The following is a 9,459-nucleotide window of genomic DNA, read 5'->3' on the forward strand; positions in this document are numbered from 1 at the left end:
CGTGAAATGAAACTGCGATTTTTTTCCGGTCTCTAACAATAACATAGCTACGGATTGCTTCGTGGATCATTCAGGCCGGATAATCAGATATGTGTATTGCGTAGTTACGTGCGGCAACGTAAAAACATCTTACTGAAAGTGCATCAACGCATATTCTGCTTATGAAAAAGGCATTAATTCAAATTAATATTCAACTACATAAACTTGATGTAAGCCTTTGGAATAAAAAACCCACAAATGATGACAGCACAAAAATACCGAACTGTCGAACTTGTGCTGTCATCATTTGTGTTTTTTTTTTTCGTTTTGTTAGTCCATTTTTCTTTGTTTTTCTTTGTTTATTGACCATATTCCGGTTGTGGAGTATTGTGTGGTGTTTACATCATGACAACAGCAATTTTTTGCTTACTTTATGTTTTTGTCATTTTTTTTTTTTTTTGTAGTTTTATTTTACAGACATACATGTGCATAGCAATGGCGTATGTCCAAAAGCTTACATCAAGTCATGCACTCCCATTGCACAAATCTTTCAAAGATAACGACTACATAAAGTTATAGGATACATTACTTCTCATTAACACTGTGAATTTTTTTTTTTTTTGTAAATGGAAAAAGAATATTCATGTGAAATCACAGATGTTTGCATGGAAACAACTGTATCACTACGAAATAGTGTTCGCTGTTATACTGCGTTCGGATTCTTACCCCGGCATTTATTTATGCTTTGTGTTGTCCCAGTACCTCCAATAGTTGAAGTCATTTGTAAACCGTTTACTGAATAGCTTTATGTTATTAATTGCGCATATTAATAAGCATAGTTTAGATAAAATTCTGCCCCAATTTCCGTAATAAATACTCAGAATTATATCGAAAGTAGTATTTCAGTGCCATGTGTTGTACAAAGCTACAGTATATTTTGGAAGTGTTAACGAAATATTTATTGGAACTGGTTTCCAAAGGAATCTTTTATAAAAGTACATGACATATTTTTTTCTGTGCACTAAAAAAAAATTATAAAATATTTTAAGGCGTCGTATCTGCCTAAATGAAGACAAATTTAATATACTAAACGATGCAATATCGAATTGTCGTGAAAACTGACGAAAAACCATAATCACGTCTTTGGGTTACTATATCTCACGACAGGGCCCGTTCTATAATGACTCGGAAGCGGAGATGGATCACGTAAGCGGAGACAGATTTTTCAACTAATTTGGCTGGCTGGCAGCCTGGCGGGAAACGACGATAGTCGCCCCCTAACAACCAGTTATGCCCAAAACTCCCAATGCGGACAAAAATGTCCAAGTGCCCGCCCTGGCTTAGTAGATATTTTCTTCTCTTCCAACTCTTCTTCCTGAGCCATCCTTCTATTCCCGTAGCCAACCCGCATGTAATTAATGCATGAAATTTTGCATCCCGCATTTAAGTGCCCAGGGTTTTCCCTGTGTCTACGCAGGTTTTTACCTGGGCCCAACTTATCTAGTTTTTAACCTAGAATAGTCAGTGAGGGGAGTAAGTCATGGCTAAAACGTTGCCATGGCTGGCCAATCCCCTCCTAGCACATGATGCATGCTTCCTCTCCTGCATGGTTCATAACCTGCATGCTTAGAGCGTATAGGCTTCGGCCTGAGACGCACTTAGAGTCTTCCCTACCCCGACCCCTCCCAAATACACTTAGTTATTAGTTAGGTTAGGAAAATAAAATAAAAACAGAGACATATCTCACTGAACGGACACTGACCCCAGTACGGATTAGCTCGGTAATGTACAGATATTCTGATTACGTTTCCCCGTGCAACCAATGGGAGTTGTTGGAAAGTACAGAATAATTTACTGACTTTTCAACGAAGAATTAAACTCATGTAAACGAAGAGTTCTACGTAATTTCAAAATAACCGTTACTTCTTAGAAAACTACGCCATATTTTGAATTTATTGAGAGTTGTGCGTTTCATTTTAACCAAAGGTACACACACACACACACACACACACACAAGTGGATAAAATAAGATTGTTCTTGCTGTAGTCTCAACCTGATTGCGAATGGCTTTGTCAATACCCCGAGAACATTCTTTTGGATTCGCGTTCAAAATAATGAACTCAATGTCCGTAAATTTTTACGAAGATAGCCGTAGCTTTGAGAAGAACAATATGTTCTTCGTAAGTCGAATATGGAGATTTTGACGTGACAACGTCTAATAAATCGATGAACGCCGGCTGCACGCACAAAAAAGTGTCCCGTTACGCACATTTTTCCGTTACGCTGTGTCCCGTTACGCTGTCGGCGAGTGCAGTAATAATAGGTTATGTTACAATTGACTAAAAAATTATGGTGATTCATATAATTGATGATAGATATTTGATTACAGATTATTTATATGAAAACTTGTTCATAATTATATTTAAACTTTATAGCTAAACGCCAGTTTTTAAAATTAATTACAAGTCATCTACACGTGAACTGTTTCGTGATTCAATTTTATTCATAAAAGTATGCAATCATTTCATCAATGTTTTGTTATGACGTTGTCACGTTAAACTATCGTCTGTTAACCACTTTACAGACAACCAATTTTTTTTTAACAGTGTTGATGTTTGCGTAGCAACAGGCGCCCCTCGACCTGTGTACTTCATTGATAACCCCTCTGACTTGGTGGAGGGGGGAGGGGAAGAGGTTGCAGAGGCCGATGCATGCCGGAAGGGCTTCCAAGCGTCGACTACACTAGGCGATGTTATTAGCCTCGTTTATCTCGCTCGAGTTAACTGCTTTGAATAAACGTTCCAACAGACACGAAGCTTTAAATATTTTTGACGTGACAACGTCTAATAAATCGAATAAAGCCGGCTGCACGCAAAAAGTGTCCCGTTACGCACATTGTTCCGTTACGCTATGTCCCGTTACGCTCATTGTTCCGTTGCGCGGTGTCCCGTTACGCTCATTGTTCCGTTACGCTGTGTTCCGTTACGCTGTCGGCGAGTGCAGTAATAATAGGTTATTTTATAATTGACTAAAAAGTTATGGTGATTCATATAATTGATGATAGATATTTGATTACAGTTTATTTATATGAAAACTTGTTCATAATTATATTTAAACTTTATAGCTTAACGCCAGTTTTTAAAATTAGTTACAAGTCATCTACACGTGAACTGTTTCGTCGACTGTTTATAAAGTGAAGTGAAAAGTTAATTTGGTTTTCATTGCTTATTACAACAATTTCGGCAATAAAGGTTAATTATTCTTGCATTTAAAAAATCTGATTACTACTATAATATCAAGTATTTATTCTTTTATTATTAAAATAAAAATGATTCAATTTTATTCATAAAAGTATGCAATCATTTCATCAATGTTTTGTTATGACGTTGTCACGTTAAACTATCGTCCGTAAACCGACATTACAGACAACCAATTTTTTTGAAATGAAAACTTATACAGGAAGGTGTGGATAGGGAGTAAATTCATGTAAGTCGTCATCGACATGATCACTTGACGTGTTAATTTTTTTATATTTCAAGGATAAAACTTAATTTATTCTATTTTTAAAGATACAAGTTTTTGATTTTATCTTTATTTTCTAAGGAAATTTTAAGGTTATTGTGTGCTACATATTGTGAGTATTGGATATTTTTTAGTAGGTACCCGAGTTAAGTTGAAGTATATTTTTCTTTTGTTTATTTATTTACTAAGTGAATTTCTTCAAATGTCAGGTTATTGATTTATTAGAGATAATGTTGATTATTTGTAGATTTAATTTATTAATTTTTTTATTCTTTCAATGAAAAAAACTTACTTTCTTCTAGATTTTAAAGTTGTTATTGGTAGGGGAAAAACCTATGGGTTCGCGTCACCGACATGCTAGTGATATAATACCAAACTAATTTTCTTGCGTACATTTAACGTAGAAATTATTTCATATTACACTTTATAAAAAACAAAATTTTAAGTTTTGACTTCTGTCGACAGTCGCCATGACTGACTTTTAATTGTTTTTTTTTTATGTGTAACTGCTTAGCTCTCCTCGTGACTGCGACGTAAATAAACAATCGGTAATGTGTAACAAACCAAGTGCTGCCATCTGCACCGGATGGCGCGAACCAAAGTTCACGAAGACAAAGGGAAATTTTATCGTATTAACTGTTTGATGAATGTTAGCAAGATGGGCAGTATTTTAATAAAAATTCACTGTCGAAAATCAAAATAATACATGGCAGGGGTTGACAATTTTTAGACGTGACAACGTCTAATAAATCGATGAACGCCGGCTGCACGCACGAAAAAGTGTCCCGTTGCGCACATTGCCCCGTTACGCTGTGTCCCGTTACGCTCATTGTACGCTTGCGCCGCATCTATCTCTCTGCCACTCGATTGAAACAAACATCTATTTGACTTTTTCGAGGCACATTAAACTTGAAACACTCCCATTCGTTTCCTACTTTTCCTATCAACGTCCTATCCTTAATAAAATAACACAGATTGGAAGAAGTTAAATAGCAAACATGTATAAAAGTTTTACTTAAAATAATATGTTCGTTAAAGTAATAAACATATTTGAATTAATGAGTGAAAATAAAAGTTAATTTATCAATTAAATTGTAGATTTCATTTCACTCCTTCTTTGTATCCATACAAAATAGTGATAATTCAATAAAAATGATTCAATTTTATTCATAAAAGTATGCAATCATTTCATCAATGTTTTGTTATGACGTTGTCACGTTAAACTATCATCTGTAAACCGACTTTACAGACAACCAATTTTTTTTTATTCGAGTCTTTTACGCTTTAATCGGAGCCGTTCCATTATACAGTTTAAAATTTCGCTCGGCATCTCGAATGATTCGGTAGTCGACGTAGCTGCTCCGGCGGCAGCGATTTCTAGCGGCGGGTGCGGAAACTACGTGTGATTCGCGTCCAGAAATGCAGTTTAAAACAAAATGTTCGTATGTTCTTTTCACGCCTGGCATTATTTTGAATAATTCTCAGTTAAATTTCGTGTCCCAGTTTCGTACGTATTATAAGTGTATTTGCAACATGAGAACACTAATTTTCTCGTTACCGAGTTTAGATGTTAGTTATCTCTGGTGAGAACTGAAAGACTCGCCCCCATTAAAGAAAGAAAAAAAAAAAGCGGAACTTCTTGAAAAAAGCCAGTTAGGGTTGGTCGAGGTAATGATGTCATACAGAGCGTAACGAAAATTGCAACGTTCAGCAGTTGGGCCCTCGATGGTGTAGATTGGGAAGTGTGTTAGGGGGGGGGGTGTAGGAGAGAGAGTGAGGAATAAAGTAGAGTCAGACAATTGTAAGACTCATAGCAGTATTCCTTTTCATCCCCATGTTTGCTACAGCTGCTAACCTCCAATGCGAACAACCATTCATGTTTGGTTTCTCTTTCAAGTGGCTAAATTAAAGTATGAACTTTCATTTACATATAACGCAATCGGCCGTCACGCTTATATATATTTTTTATTTTCATGCGAAAATAATGCAAATATTGGGGTTACTATGACAATAAGTTGGTAAATAACAGAAAAAGGTGCGCAGCGGCCTGTGCACGTGTATACGCATAAGTATATGCATTAATACATTGTACATACTCGACTGTATCATTATGCGTGTTGGACTCTTTTAGAATGGGTAAAATCTTGTGAGTTCACGTCACCGACATGCTGTAGTAGCAATAAGTGAAGTTAAATTAACCGTGTTGAGCGATTTTCTTTTGTTTATTTATTTAAGTAGTGAATGTTGATTTTTTGTGGATTTAAGTTCATATTTTTGATTTTCAAGGATAAAACTTCATTTATTCTAATTTTAAGGTTATAATTTCTTAATTTAATTTTTATTTTCCAACGATTTTTTTAACGTTATTGTGTGGTACATATTGCAAGTATTGGCTATATTTTAGTAGGTAGTTAAGTTGAGGTTATGTTTTTTTTCTTTTGTTTGTCTATTTACTAAGTGAATTTCTTCAAATACCAGGCTATCGATTTATGAGAGGTAATGTTGATTATTTGTGGATTTAAGTTCTTTTTTTTTTTTCTTCATAGTTAGAACTTCATTTCTTCTGATTTTAAAGTTATTATTTGGTAGGGGCAAAACTTATGGGCTCGCGTCACCGTCATGCCAGTGATATAATACAAAAAAAAAATCATTTTCTTACGCACGTTTGACGTAGAAATGATGCCATATCACACATTTAACACACATAAAAAAAAAAACATTTAAAAACAAAGTTTTTTTCTAAGTTGTCACTTCTGTCGACAGTCCCCACAACTGCCTTTTTTTTTGTTTTTTAATTCTGGAAGCGAGGGGTTTGTACCCCCGGGACATCCTGGCCGTGACCTTGAGCTTTGGCCGGGGAACGTGTGGCGGGTCATCGATCTGCGAGGGGTTAGCCTTGACCACGTGGCGGAGAGACAGACGTGTTAGCCCAGGGAAACCTAAGATGTACATCGAGCTCTGTCCCTGCCCGAATATTCACCTTCGGCCAACCTCTGGGATTTGTTTTATTTTTTTTTGCGCAGGTAAAAAATGAATTCAAATATTTAAAAGTGGTCGGTTAGGTTAGCTACATTAAAAAACACTTTTAAAACACCATGGACGGTTAGTTAGGTTAGTATAGCTACATTAAAATAAACAGAGAAATATAAATAAACCCGAGGTTGGCCGAAGGTGAATATTCGGGCGTGTTCGGGCAGGGACAGAACTTGATGTACATCTTAGGCTTCCCGTTAGCCCATACACAAAAAGGGGGGGGGGGGGGGGGGGGGTGAGAATATGAGCGAGTCTTCTAGTGCTCGTCAGAGATGTGTAACATCTAACCTCGACACCGAGAAAAAAATTAAATCTGTGTTCTCTTGTTTTCAAATAAACTCTTAACAATACGAAAAAATTCGGCCACGAAATGTAACGTTGATTTCTTTAAATTAACGTCGAGCGTGAAAACTTTAGGAAAATTTGTGTTTTCAAACTGCATTTCTGGACGAGAATTACACGTAGTTTCTGCTCCCGCCGCTAGAATTCGCTGCCGGAGCAGCTGCGTCGACTATCGAATCATTCCGTTTACAGTCCGAAATTTTTAAACTAGACCTGTATAATGTAACGGTTTCGATAAAAGCAAAAAAAAAAATAGACTTAAAATAATTTCTTAACCCTGGCTCTATAACTGATTCGCGACAAGGAATTACATTAAAATACTGCCCATCTTGTTAAAATTCAGTGAAAATTTAATTATATGAAGTTTCCCTTTGGATTTGTGAACCATCATTCGCGCCTTCCGACAAACCACTTTGGTATGACAATTTTCGCTTAGTCTATATGAAATATATATTTTTTTTAAAACAATACTGCATACTTTCTGACGCACTTACAAAAACAAGCAAATAATTTTAAATTTTGATTGATATGTTATACAAGCTAGATTTTAACTTTATTTTGTTTTATTATGCATGTAAAGGTACACAGTTATTACTGGAAAGTTATTCAACACAATGTGTACAAAATAACTTCAGAACGTAGATACTGGGACGACACAAAACAATAAATTCCCGAGCAAGAATCAAAACTCAGTATTACTGAGAACATTTTTTTTGCAGCTATAAGTATACAGTTTGCTTTCATGTACAAGCGTAGGCTATCCGAAGAACAAGGCCTTCTTTTCCGACACCTGTCATACCTTTGAAACAAGCCACGTTATATTTCATGCAGACAAAACCAGAGTCTCCGAACAGCCCGACTTAAGGGGATGCCTTCCATTTAAGGTCATGATTTTATATTTATATTAATCACTGATCAACTTTTAGACTTTTACAATTTTTTAACTTTCACGAAATGAAAAATATATTCAGCGCATAATTTTTGCATAATTAGCTGTCAAAGTTTCATTTTTAACGTTTTTGGGTTGTACAAATAAGGAGAATTAAATTTATTGCAGAACTGAAAATTTTTAGGTTTAACTGAAATGCCACTGGTTACTTCATGATATGGTTTGCATTTCTATCACAAAAAAAAAATCATTTCATGTTTCTTGGCTGTCAAAATCGTAACACATTTTAGAATTTTAAAATGCCAGGTAAAATTAATTAATATTTTCTGAAAGAATTTCAAACCATTTCTTGAAGTAGCCAGTGGTATTGCAGTCGAACATAAAAAGTTTCAGTTCTGCGATGAATTGAATTCTCTTTATTTGTACAACCCAAAAACGTTAAAAATGTAACTTTGGCAGCTAGTTATGTAAAAAGTATGCCCTATATCTATATATATATATTAAAAGAAATAGTTTCGTATTTCATATATATATATATATAAATTTCGTGAAAGTTAAACAACTGAAAAAGTCTACAAGTGTATCTATAATTACTGTAAATATAAAATTTTGACCTGAAATGGGAGGCACCCCCTTAACAGCATTTATATTGCCTATCAATAACACATTATACAAAATAACGAATGTTTTATTTGTTGCAGTATGACCAAGCAATCTAGAAAATTTGTTTTATCCTTGCCACAAGTTAAAGTGTTCTGAACCATCAAACATGGTCCCATGACTCTGACGCAACAGGTGAAAAAACCCAATGCTTGCCAAGTAACGTCAAACCAATCACGGAGCGTTCTAGGCCCGTTTGAAAAATTACTATACATCTTGACATTTTAAAAAACGTGTTTGTTTATTTATTTATTTTCTGTGTTTGTGTGAAGGCCTATTTTAAAGTCTCTATGGCACACGTAAAGTTTACGTACCAATTGACAAAAAAATATAAATGTACCGTTCGCGCGTACGAACCTGATGGTGTCGCGACGGTAGAAGTTGGCGGTCGACGAGAGAAGAGATCTGTCTTCTTCTCGGACGAACCTTCTTCCAGTCTTGGCTGCCGTTCTTCGACTGGGCTGCTCTTTTCCTCTGGTCTTTGCCCGAGAGGTCGCCCTCCCGCGATAGAGACTTCGACGTCTCCACTACCACCCCCCCTCCCCTCTTTAATATCATATCTCCCCCCCCCCCTCTAGCCTTCTACCTATCTTCGACGTCCAACGACGGCTGCCGGCCGGCCGAAGAGGAGTCGCAATCTTTGGACGTTGGACGCCGCGTCGCGTGGACGACGGTCGAGGCCCGTGGCTTTTGTCTTCCCCCCCTACTCCTCCTCCTCGGCCAATCAGCATCGCGCTGATAGCGGGCTGTGGACGCGCGCCGCGCCGGACACGTGCGGCTACAGGACAAAGGGGGGCGAATACCACGGGAGCATTTCCTCTGTGTCGTTCGGACTCAACCCCGTGGGAGAGGGATGATGCGGGTCGTTACCACAACGCCGAAATACCACAACGCCGAACGTACAATAACGCCGAATACCATAACGCCGAAATGCCAAATTGACCGCAACGCCGACAGCTAGAAAACTGCTGTGTACCACAACGCCGAAATACAGTAACACCGAACGTACAATAACGCCGAATACCATAACTCCG

At 36.9% G+C, this 9,459-nt stretch overlaps 1 protein-coding gene across 1 annotated transcript in view; it reads right to left on the minus strand.

Annotated features, from left to right (window-relative positions):
* The window catches only part of LOC134540801 (clavesin-1), a 44,133-nt gene extending 35,152 nt beyond the window's left edge, over positions 1-8,981 (minus strand). The window contains exon 1 of the mRNA XM_063383731.1: positions 8,783-8,981. The gene's annotated coding sequence lies outside the window, so the exon portion shown is untranslated. The remainder of the gene's footprint in view (positions 1-8,782) is intronic.
* Positions 8,982-9,459: the final 478 nt, after the last annotated feature.

The sequence above is a fragment of the Bacillus rossius genome, chromosome 17, assembly GCF_032445375.1.
Source record: "Bacillus rossius redtenbacheri isolate Brsri chromosome 17, Brsri_v3, whole genome shotgun sequence".
Lineage (NCBI taxonomy): Eukaryota > Metazoa > Arthropoda > Insecta > Phasmatodea > Bacillidae > Bacillus > Bacillus rossius.